This window comes from Corvus hawaiiensis, chromosome 5, assembly GCF_020740725.1.
Source record: "Corvus hawaiiensis isolate bCorHaw1 chromosome 5, bCorHaw1.pri.cur, whole genome shotgun sequence".
NCBI lineage: Eukaryota > Metazoa > Chordata > Aves > Passeriformes > Corvidae > Corvus > Corvus hawaiiensis.
In genome coordinates this window covers 37,642,502-37,654,842 of record NC_063217.1, presented here as the reverse complement: position 1 = coordinate 37,654,842, position 12,341 = coordinate 37,642,502, and the positions used below count along the sequence as shown (strand labels likewise).

General features: G+C 39.6%; 1 long non-coding RNA gene across 1 annotated transcript; it reads right to left on the bottom strand.

Annotated features, from left to right (window-relative positions):
- Nucleotides 1-8,618: 8,618 nt before the first annotated feature.
- Nucleotides 8,619-9,808, bottom strand: LOC125326294. Its single transcript, XR_007203747.1, has 2 exons — nt 9,595-9,808; nt 8,619-8,815 (listed from the first exon to the last, which is right to left on the bottom strand). It is a non-coding gene; the product is annotated as an uncharacterized LOC125326294 (long non-coding RNA).
- Nucleotides 9,809-12,341: the final 2,533 nt, after the last annotated feature.

Here is a 12,341-nt window from a genome sequence, read left to right as displayed (position 1 = left end):
GAACTTGACACAAAAAAGTCAGGAAACATGAGGAAACCCGAAGACAGTATAATTCTAGCACTTGGTTTTAATTAAAAGCTTTTTCTAGACCTTAAGCCACATGTTACTTGTATATATTATCAGGATAGAGGAAAGAAGAGAAATTTCACTGAAGCTTGTTAACCCAATATGAAAGGCAGTTCTGTTAAGAGAAGGAGACCAAACAGTAAAGGAAGGGAGGGGGAGGGCTGTGAAATGCAGGTGAAATTCTTTCAGTGAAATCAGAATGATGGCACTTTGTAGCATGAGATTCCAAAAAATGACCAGAGGCTCTGTAACAAGAAATTAATCCATTTTTATTTTCATAACATATTCCCTGGAATGTGTAAAACATCAGAAAGGCCACTTATTAGATATAAAAAACCATTGAACAATTTAAAATTCAATTTTTCCTGAAGAAAAAAAGTAATGCTTTCCCAAACGAAGGTCCTGTGTAACGTGAGGGTTTTTTTTTAGCTTTTTATGTCTACACAGTCAGTGAAGTTCAGTGTTAGTATCCCAAGCTGAATTTTCTGACTGGAAAGAAAGTAAAAAAAGATTTAAAAATTCTGTCGTTCATTCAGAGTATCATGGCACTGTAACTTATTCTATAAATATTCCACTATACAATGCAGGATTGTAGCCAAATAAAGCACTCTCCGATGGATTTGGAAGTAGATAGGAAGGTGGATCAGCTGAAAAAAATTGTTATCTGAAAAAGGATTGACTTCCAAGGCTGCTTGTGAAACAGCTTTAGCAATGAAATATGTGTTAGAACAAGAAAGGAAAACCACCAGATGACAAAATGGGATGGATAAAGTGTCTGACACAACAAAACAAAAAGCTTTCCTTAAAACTCCATTGTCATAACATATTCCTCCGCTGGGTCCATGAACAAAACATTTCCCAGGAAGTGCAGTGCAAGAGCAGAAGGTCGATGAAAGTTATAGATGGGGAAGCAAATGCAGCTGAGAGGTTCAGAACGGGGTATAGAGCACAGAGCTGCGAGCCAGAGCAGTTCTGAACGCTGTGCTGAGCGCAGGATGGGGAAGTGCACAAGAACAAGCATATTCTGGGACTGAGCTGAGCTGAGTACAGCTGAAGTGTTCTTACAGACAAGCTACTTTAAGAAAAAAAATGATGTCACTCTTTTTACATTGCAAAAATGTAGGCTAGCATACCCTCCTGATGGGGAGTGCAGATACAGTGATAGGGCCAGGAGAGCTATGCTTGAGGTTAACTGAATGCCTAACATGTGTGTCCAAGTGGGAGGAAACTGTGGTGAGACAAGAAATGAGAGAAATAATTCATTTAGTGTCTGGCATGATGACTGTGAATTTCTTTAAAGACAATTTCTTTATATTGTGTAGGTTTGTGGGCTTTTGTGTCTTTCTTTATTGCCGCTGGAAAGAAGTACATCTTCTTGCTAGGACTAAATTATGATCACTTCATTTTTGTGACTATTAATCAAGAGAAGTCATTTGCAAGCCTTTCCCAGCCACATATCCTTTGAGGGTTTTGAAAGCTATAGAATGCAGTTTGTTATCTGTCACTGCGAGGCCGTGCCAAGTTCCATGATGCAGTGAAAGCAAAGTCATACACTGCAGCTGACACTTTCCCACTGACCTCAGCTCATTGCACTGCATAAACAGAAGCTATTACAAGTCAATATGGTTCTTGGAGTGGGGCTATGCTGAAAGGAGTGCAAGAAAGCTTTCCACGTTTCTGCAAGGTTCAAAGTGAGCAATGTGCTTTTTCTGTCACATCAGCAGACAAGGCTGTCATATCCTCAGTTCACCTCATAAATAATAGGCATAGAGGACAGTTGTATAAGGCTGCAGTTCAGAGGGGTTGTAATCTGACAGCAGACATGCTCACCTTTAGCCATGCTTAATGGTTGCTGTGTTTCACTTTATTACTGCCTGCTTGGTGTATCAACACCCAGGCTTGTAGGCAAGGCCTTGCCAGGGGAAGCCACTGGGCAAAGAACAAAAAAAAATTTTTGGGCAAAGCCTGGCAGCTTCTGAGAGAAGACACAAATCTGGGAGCAGGTCACCAGGCTTGGGGACCTGCCACAAACCTTTTCTGGGTTAGTGGCAGCTGTCAGGGAAGGGGATTGAAAGGAATTGGCTGTGGTCTCCAGGGAGCCACCTCCAGTCTGGAGGTGGTGGTGGGCAGAGGGTTGCTTTGTTTCCTGCCCCATCCCCGGAGGTAAATGTGAAGGACTGGAGAAATAAAGCAGGGATTTATTGGGAGGGAGCAGATTTACTAGGAACTGGTGGGCAGGGAAGCATTAACCTTCTGCTCCCTCTCCAAGCTGATCGGATGGTGGTGGGGCGCACAGCTCCTGTCCCTGCCTGTCTTTCTCTCAGGGTCCTCAGAACAGGCAGTGAGGCCATGGCACCCTGTATGGGGGCATTTCATTTCCTTCCTTTCCCCCCTGATCTGCCAACGTAAACAACTGCCTACTTTCACCTAAACTGAAAACCAGATCTGCCTCTAATCACGTTGGGTGACTGTTGACATGTGTAGAGTTTGATATTTTGATAATATTATACGTCTGTGATAATACTTCATTGCAGTTATGTCCTTGGCTATAATTCTTTCAACACAGTCACTTTTGTACTGCCCTTTGAGTTACAGGAAATCAGTGTAAGGCCAGATTTTTCTCTGATGGTCATATTACAATTCAGAATATTTAGAATTAATCAGCATTTGATATACCTTTGAGAAAGAGCAAGCAATGCATTTATTTCTCTTGTTTTTCTTCTAAAGGAAATTGTGGATGTGTTTGGGAAAAAGGGGAGAAGACTTTTTCCCCCTGCCCAGATTTGCTTGTAATTTGAAACCATTACTGGTGTGTTGTCATATAATATTGTACTCCTCCATTTTACAGACTCTTTACAGTTATTTCCCTGATTGCTTGCCTGCACAGAAGAGATCATTAAACTATGACTTGAAAATTAGCATGCCAATCAGCAGTTTATACTATGAATCTGTGAGGGTTTGTTCTTTGCATATAGAAAGAAGTGTATGTTTGTGCTTTTAGTTTAATCTCTACTAAATAATATGTCTTGTGATTTGTTCTTAGATTTTGAGTGATCAAAAACCTTAGCTTTCCACGTCTTTCACAGATGGTAAATTCTCTGTGTATGTTTTATCAATAGTTTGAAATTTCATAAATGCTCTAGTAGAGACAATATAATATTTCATCATCTACCAAAATGAAAGTTTAAGCATTGTTTAAAAATGAATTTCATGACTTGTAAAATCTTTTAGAATATTTCTGAGAGTTTCTTGAAATAAAATTTTCCTTTGGATCAATAAATTAAAATATTTCATTTAGATAAGCATGAAATGTATTGTGTTGCTATTAACCAGTTTTTATTAATCATATAAAGTAAGTTTAAATTGACTCTAGAAGCAGAGAAATATGTCACTTAAAAATAGTTACACTATTTTTGAGACTAAATAATAGTATTTTCAAAGTTGCTCAATGTTTTCTAGAAATTTGTTCTGAAGACCTTGGGGACAAACTGCTAACTGCCTTTGTTTTGTTTCCTAAAAACAGAAAATTAGACCAATGAAAATATATTTCTGCAAGGAAGGTAGATATCAAGTGCTTTTAAGGTGGATTTTATGCCCAGACTAAAATGGCATTTTTTGTAGTTGAATATTATTTCTATAAAGTTTTCAGGAAGAAGTTCCTAACATATCTCTAGCATCCAGGATGTTGAAGAGATTAATATTTTGAGTCTGCTAAAGCACACACCTGGTGCATCTTCCTGCCTTTAATCCTGAGCCCGTAGGATTCTAGGCAACATGAATGTGCCTCTTTTCCTGTTGCTGATAATTGAAGATAGGGGGTGAACAAATCTATGCAGGAGCAACTGGGAATGTGCTGGCTTAATCCTTAATGAGAATTGTAAGAATGTTTTTCTTGTGCAATCTTATCATTAGACTGTCATCAGTAGTCAAGACAACAATATAATCCTGTTAGAGGTAGTCAAGATTATGGCCTTTCTTGGTTCATTTAGATTCACTTCACTACTGTTGTTTGGCCTCAAGGCAGGGTTATTTCGATGTCTCCAGATGGCACAGTGTCTGCCAACCTGCAGAACACGCAAGCTCAAGTACCTCCTTGTACATAGAGTTCAGTTTAACTCTTCCTCATGCAAAGAGGACGCCTCTATATTATACTTTAGTGATTCTCTCTTCCAGCAGAAATGTGGGAGCTGTTCCCTTACCATGTGTAAATGTGTCTCTGGTGAAGGTCTGCATCTGGAGTCCCACTGTCGCTGATATGAAGCTATTCATCTCAGGTCTAAAGAGGGTCTGAAGATGCATGCCCAAACATTGCCCACAACTCCACAGTATCTCTACAAGATCTCTGTAAACCCCTAAATTCAGATGAGTGTCTCCTCTCTTACAACAATTTGCACTGTGAGAAGGTACCTGGAGGTTTGAGATAAGGTTGAAAGCCTCTTATTTTTTATATTAACCTGATCTGTTTCATCTTTTTGTTTTAATTTCTAGTTTTGTGTGGAGTAAGAACGAGTTATAGAGACAGACACTGACTCTGCAGGAGCAAGAATGGACGTTTTGGAAGTGGAGGACACGAGGACTGAGAGTGAAACCTGAGAAAAACTGCTGTTATTCTTCTTGCTGGCCTAGCTGTGTTTAACCAAAGGGGAAAAGAATTGATATAAGAAACAGGCAGGAACAGACAGCTGCTGTCTTTCCCATGAGTACCCAAAACTCCTGAGCTTTTTGTGTCTCCCTCACGTTTTTATTTTGCTCAGCCTGAATTTTTTTCCCAGCAGATGTTAAAACCAGTCTTTTGCTTGCAAGAAGTTTTGCTTTGATGATTCATTATAGTCTGAAAAAAAGTTCCAAATCAGCTGTTAGATAAGCAAAGAGTAAAGCAGTGTTTGGAGTAAAGCAATGTTGGGAGAATATAGCTGACAGAATAGTAACCTGGCTGATTACAAGGTTAGGTGCTGGTGTTTCACTTACTAAGCTAAATATTCACAATCTCTTTTGCACTTAGGTGTCCAAACTATAGATGTATATTTTCTTTCTCAATGAACTTTTCATCCTTTTACTGATATTCATTCTTTTTATTCAATTAACCCAGAAAGAAAGCTTCTGGCAAGGCCAGTCAGCTGTTGTCTGCTGAAAAGAGACACACAAATCTTGTCACATAGCTTTTATTTCTATGGTCAGGAACCCTCAGGCTTATTATTAAGGCAACTTAGGCTTGTGTGGAACTTTGCTGTCTCCTGCACACTCTGAAACAAGATTACGTGATGGAGAAGATCAATTTACTGAGAACATTTAAGCTCAGAATATTAAGCTTTTTGTGCAATCACATCTTCTCTCTAGCTGTGTGGCAGAAAAGCTAGCCACAAGATCCTTGACAAATTAGATATTACCACATCTAACTGTGTATATTTAAGCTTATCAAACTGAATCGTTGCATTGTGACTGTGCTCTTACACAGACAAGGACTCCATTTAATAAATGCAGTGCCATTTAATAGTAATTAATCACCCAACTAAAATGTCACATTAAGGTCAAAGAGACCAGAAGACAAAAAGAAGAGAACATTAAATTCAGCTGACAAACATAGGAAAAGAGAATATAGAGCCAAAGAAAGTTCTGGGACATTGGCACTGGTAAAACGTTTAATCCAAACTTCTTTACTTTCCGTTCAGTTCAGAAATAATCACATTCACTTGGTTCAAAGCAAGGTCATTTTTGTAACTTTTAAATGAAATTTCCTCATTGCGTGTGCAGTGACAGTCCATTGCAAGCTTGGAATTGTTGGTGTATTTTACAGATGTTATGTTCTCAGTATTTGCTGTTTCCTTCCTCCCTGTTTCTCTCCTTTTTTCTTTGCTATTATGACATTCTTCGTTTGTGTGGAATTTTCCTCAACATATCCTGAACGCAAGCACCCTAGAAAGTCTCAAGTTTTAGGAGTTTGCAGTGCAGAATTTGATTTCACATTACTACTGTGCAATGCTTTAGCTTTTTTCATGGTTTAATAATTCAACATCAACAAAACCAAAAAGAAGTTATTCAGTTAAATAAGAGGATTATTTGCTTTCAATGTTTCTACTAACAGAAAATCTACATAGGAAGCTCTGTTTCAGAGGAAGCATATTTATCATCTGCAGAAACAAATATGTATGGGGTTATACTAAAAGTGGAATACTACAGAAAAGGGAAAACTCCATTGTTAAACCCACTTCTTCAAAATTGTGTTAATCAATTTCAATATAAGTGTATGAACAGGTTTGTACTTGTGGTCCTCTGCGTATATGTTTGCATTATTTCTCAGTTTCTTTTTCTTTTCCTTTCTTTTATAAAGTATAGAAGTAGGCAATCACTATCCACTTTTAAAACATATATTTTGAAAGGCTAAATATACTGGTTTCTGTGCATGAAGAAACGAGCTAGTAAAATACAGTCAAGGATGAAAATATGCTATTGTCAGCAGACATTACAAAATTCAGACAAATGGCTTCTAAATAGACTTGTTTTTTAAAGCATCTATCATTTCTCCTTCCTGTTCGAGAGTTCTCAGTTTTATGTCCAAGGATTTTTGTATTAGCATTGTGAGAAAGAGTAATTCTTCAAAAATTACTCTATATTTGGCAAGATCTGTCTTTATAACTTCTGCGTCAGTCCAAAGAATTTTGGCCTTTCCAAAGGTTAAATATTGTCTTTCAAAGTTGTGTAATTCTGGCTTTGTCAGGAAATGTCTTCATTTTTTATAATAACCTTTTCTTTCCTTACCTTTAATGTCAAAAAAGTTCACATATGAATGCTCAAACTCATGATATTGAATTATTTGGCACTAATTTCTCATATTTAGATGCATGATAAATATTAACTTGGTACTGGTCATGGCTGTGACACATCCAGAGAGACAATTTCATGTGTGAAGTGAAATAATACTTTGTGGTGCTGGTTATCGAACATTGATCTACATTTTAGTTTTTAATGAAGGTTTTGATGATGCAAAACTCAGGAATTCTGATGGTAACATCTGAATTGCCTTTACAGGCTTTGTAGAATAAAAATTACCATTCTCTTTCAGTTGTCTGTGTTTGTGCTGATTTCCAGAAGAGCACAGTTCACAGTATTTCCACTAAGCTTCTGTGACAATCCTATAGACATGACCCTATTTCTTACTCAGCCTTGACAGTCCTCCAAGAAGAGCATGTTTGACAGTATAGGTTAAAATATTATTTTGTTTATTTCATAACTCAGTGGTTTCCAAACTGTGGTCTGCATTCCAGCCTAGAGGGCCGTGTTTAGTAGTGCTTGGCTGGTCTGTGGTCTGCAGCAGATCCTGTGGTCAGCTAGGCCTCCATCAGGAAGAACATTTTCTGGCCATTACCACAGCCTCTTCCAAACCGTGTGATCCATAGCCCCTGGAACACAGCGGGCTTCCTACGTTAGACATTTTGCATGAATGAATAAACTGCAGAGGAAAAAATGATAGGGACATGTTCTCATGAAACATGTAAGTGAGAGGAATTCAAGTCGCCTGGACAACCTGGACACTAGAGATTTATGACTTTGGGTGGTCACATCTAAAATGTATTTTCACTTCTTGTGCTTTTTTTTTAAATTGAAAACAACAAAAAAGCCCCATCTTAGAGTCAGTTCTGTCGTGTGGAATGGTGTAAGATACCAACAGATGTCATAGGCAGATTTTTTTCCAAACCTAGTTTGTGCTGTGTTTAAACAAACGAACAGTTGGCCTCATAGCAGTTGGTAGCTGTAGTAGAAGGCGATTTGTGGTTTTTTGGGCTATTTTCAGCAGCTAGAGGAAAGCCAGTCATTTTTATAAGCACAATTCACAGCTTATAGCAGAGGTAGTTTGGAAACTTCTATCTAAAGTAGAACATTCACCAACATTTCCAACCTTCTGTTCTGGTTCTGTTCCCTTTTCTTGTCTTTCCTTGGCATCCCTACAGTGGCACTCTCCCTCTACCTCTACTTGTGTCTTGCATTCGTCCTTTCATACACTCTGGCTTTGGCCCTTCTCTTTTTGGCTTCAACTTTGGTCTCTGCCTTTGGTTGCCTTCTCACCCTCTTTCCCTCCCTCTCTCATCTTTGCAACTCCTATAAACTTGCTGCATTTCCAAATATGCCTTCTACTTGTCCTGGCTGTGCAGGCCATGCCTTTTACTCCATTGCCTCTCTGCCAGGAGTGCGCTGAGAGTGGAAGAGCTTTGCTCTCATCTCTGTCCTTTCCAGAGACCACTCCCTTGCTATCTGTTCCTTCAAAATATTCCTTGTTCAGCTCCTTGTAGCTCTAGATCGAAACATGCTCTTCTGACAGACTTCTTGGGGACTAACTAATTATTTTATGTACACTCTGAGCATGTACAATGTGTGCTTTTGTGGAGCCTTTTGGTTAAATATAGGTGCAAGTATGTTGCTGTTGCCTTGGTAACCTTGTCAAAGTACACTGCTATATAAACAAGTAAGCAAAGAAGAGAATATCTTTCTTTACATCCCAGGTGTTTAAAACAAATTTAGAAAATGTTTCTTTGTGAAAAAAGAGTTAGTAAGCAAAATTTCGTTATAAAATGTACATTCTTTTGCCAGAAGGTTTGGCTCCATTGTATATAACACTGTTTAGTGTGTACATTTGCATTATTTTTGCGCAACTGTGTGGGTGCAACATTGTGTCTTCACTTTCCACCTGTGATTTGCTTGTGTTCAGCACATCGTTTTCCATGGAGTTGTTGCCAGAAGATGGGTGTTTCAAAACCTGAAGAAATATGGAGTAGTTTGCTGTTTAAATGAAGTGACATAGCTTGACTCACTATAGCCAAAGGATGGGAAAAAACGAACATTTTAAAACAAATTCAGGTTTAGTTACAAAAACCCCCACAAGTCTTGTGCTAGTGTCTGTCAAACCCACCTGCATTTGACACTCCTTTTGATAGTGACATAAACGCACCTTTAGAGTTGCCTCACTTTAAATACCTAAGAAATTGCTGCAGTAGATCTCAAGGGAGAAATAAATCACTGATCTAAATGAGAATTTCATCCTCACCAAGTGTTTGCATGAGGCTGATTATGTCAGTGTAGTCCTATAACTAGCAAAAACTGGGGGCTCCCCTGTCCAAACTCATACCCTCCACATGTGCAAGGCCCAGTTTAAATGAGTTTTGTTTTACGAGCTGAACTTAATGCAAATATAACTGTGACACAATGAATTGGGACAAATACTTTTAAAATCCCCACACATATAGCAACCTCTGTGTAACACAGGGAGAGAAGTCTGCTGGCTTGTGTGGGTGGATGAATATGCCCTCAATACAGTCCTGTCCCGAGCCGTGGGTGATACTGGTGCCTTTGAAAGCCTTGCTCCCATGATGAGGCTCACAGAGAGTCAAAGCAAACACTGTACATTACGTATACATACATATATGCATAAAGGCTGTACATTCCGGCCACAAAACAGAGGAAGCAGGCAGTGTTGATGAAGTCCCTTTTTTTCCAAAATACTTGCCCGCCTCCTGAGCAATGCCATAAGGAGCTTACCGTGTTGAGGATCCCTCACCCCCTCAAGGGGACAGCATTCCCCGGCCTGTGCCTGCACTGCAACATGCTGGGTGTCTTTTATTTGTTTTCTTTCCTGGTGATACTACCCCTCTCGGAGCAGACGCTTTAGTGAGATGGATCGCACTCAGGTAACTGGCAGTTCAAGGAAGTCCTTCCCTGGGTTGTTTACACCAAGGCGTTTTAGAGCAGCCATTTAGCTTCCACCCTGTCCCACCCCGCTGACCAGCTGTAAGTGTAAAGGCCGCCAGTGGGCCTGCAGGTCGCTGATAAACTAAACCCCCATTTGGCAGGCAAGGAAGCCAGAATGATAAGGATGTTGATTTATGTTTTATCTGTCACTACATTTTCAGTAAAGTTGGGCAGTGAGCCTTAACGAAGCGAAGGCTGTTATCACCTCTCCTTAGCCCTTTAAGTGCAGCAGGCTCTTTGGTGTCTCTCGCTGAATGCCGCTGTGTTAATTGCGACGGTAAACAGGACACAGCGCTGACCATCACCGTGTTTTGCTCAGGCAGCACTTACCACAAAACCACTGGATTTAGGGAAGGAGTCTGAGTCCAGGGGGAGTCACACATAAAAGAGGGTTAGTAGAAGTACTCAGCATTTCCTGGACTTGTTTCTACCATTTAAAATGTATTGCATACCTTGAAGTGAATGTAATGGCTGGCTTAATTGGAGATAACTTCACTGAAGTGGCCGTAGTTACCATTTATGTCAGCACTGAATGTGCCCTTTAACGCTGTGCCCCTCAGGTATGGCTGCTCAACATAGGAAAAACCTGACAATGTTCGTTACCGGTGAAATAAATGTTGTGAATTATATGTATGATTAGGTACCATTTTCCCCTCATTTTGGATATGTGAGCGCTATTTTTCTGAAAGCATTGTAAGATTTTACACATTATATTTAATGGCAAACACATTTTTAGTTTTGTGAAGCACCACATGCTTTTTGGGGCCAGAAGAAGTGCCCACGGAGAAGAGGGTGGAAAGAGCCGGGAGAGAAATGCAAGCAGTAAAATATTAAAGTATTCTGGCAAAACCAGAACATGGAAAATCTGAAAAACTCCACCCATAGCAATTCTTGTTACATCCTATGCGGAAGGTTAAAAATATAGATTTTTCTTTTCCCTTGTCCCCTTTTGGTTTCTTTTCCTTTTTTTCTTCTTTCTCTCCCTCTCCCCAAATATTTCACCTTACCTTTCAAGTCTGTCATTGTAGTTCTTTCTAAACAAATCTAGAAAGAGAAAAAGGAGCTAGTTCCTGCTTCAGGTCAGTGGGAACTTTGCCATTGACTTTAAATAGGTCCAGAAGCGGGCCCAGCAGAGCATTTTATAGCTTCCTTTATTTATCTTAGGTTTTATTTTGAGCAATGTGTCTTTTGTATGACTGCATTATTTCCACAGTGAACACCATAATGATGGCCTCATATACATTATTATATACACACGTACTGAACAAAGCATTATTGATAGTTATGCTCTTTTAAACAAGAGTAAAAGACAGTTATGAAAGTACAGCACAAGGATACTTTTATGGTGCAGATTCAGTACAGCAGTAGTGTTCACAAGTCTGTGCTTGATGTTACTCCATACCAATTTTCAAGAAATCTATTGATTAGTGAGAAACAGGTGATTAAAAAGAAGTAATTAACACTTTAGTCTAAGAAGGCAGGCCTTCAGTTTCTTAGGTTTTGTAAATGATGCCCATAGCTGATCTATTCTTCCTGAGAGAAATGGAAGAACAAATCACTGTTCTCCAACTGGAATACAGCAGGAGCTGTACTGAAATGTTTGAGCTTAATATCGCTAGGCTAATGGGCCAAGGATAACAATGCAAGGTTTGGCAGAAATCTGGCTGATAACCAGCTGGGATATCAGCTATGGAGTGTGCTGGCCATTTGTTACACAAGATTTAGATGAACAAATGATGGAAGGGACTCTTTCTGTTTTTTGTTGATGACAGTTATGATTCTTGGCTTCTTTGCAAAGCTGTCTCCAAGGAATCCCCAGAGGGCCATCTCATGCATAGAGATAATTTATCACAATTACCAATGTAGTGTATTAAAACCATACCAACAATGCAAATACAAGAAATGAAGATGATTTTGCTGTAAAAATGGCTGCTGCCATGAATTAGAACCACCAGCCTCTCTCTCTCCTGTCAAAAAATAAGGTAGACTCCCAGCTGGATAAAAGCTTCAGTTCACAGAGATCTGGCAATGAGGGTGGATCAAAGGCATATTTTTCTCTCACAATCATTATGAGAGATCCTCCCGATCAGCTGTACTTTGGACAGACTAGCCTGAGAGTGCAGCACCTCTTTCACCCAAGCCAAAAGGGCCAGCTGAACTGTGCAGGTATGTTGCAGGAACCAGAAAACGTCATTGTGGCATCCACTCCCTTCAGCTATCTGAAGTTAAAAATCAATTTTCCTTCTGGTTAGTATAGTTACACTACTTGTAGGGCAGCTTTGATGCTGCTGGGTTTGTATTCCACAAAAAGTTACAGCAGCTGTCTGGAGAACATATAACCTATTTACTTCTGGTTGTCACAGAAAGAAATCTACTGCTAGGCAAAACAGAAGCATTTATGGAAACCCATGGGTGAGGACAGGCTGAAGAACTTACAGCAACTGAAGTCCTACCCTCTAAACAGAGGCACACAGACAGTGCCCTGCGTGCAGGGTGAAATAGCAGCTCATGGCAACATACACAGTGGGATAGGTGCT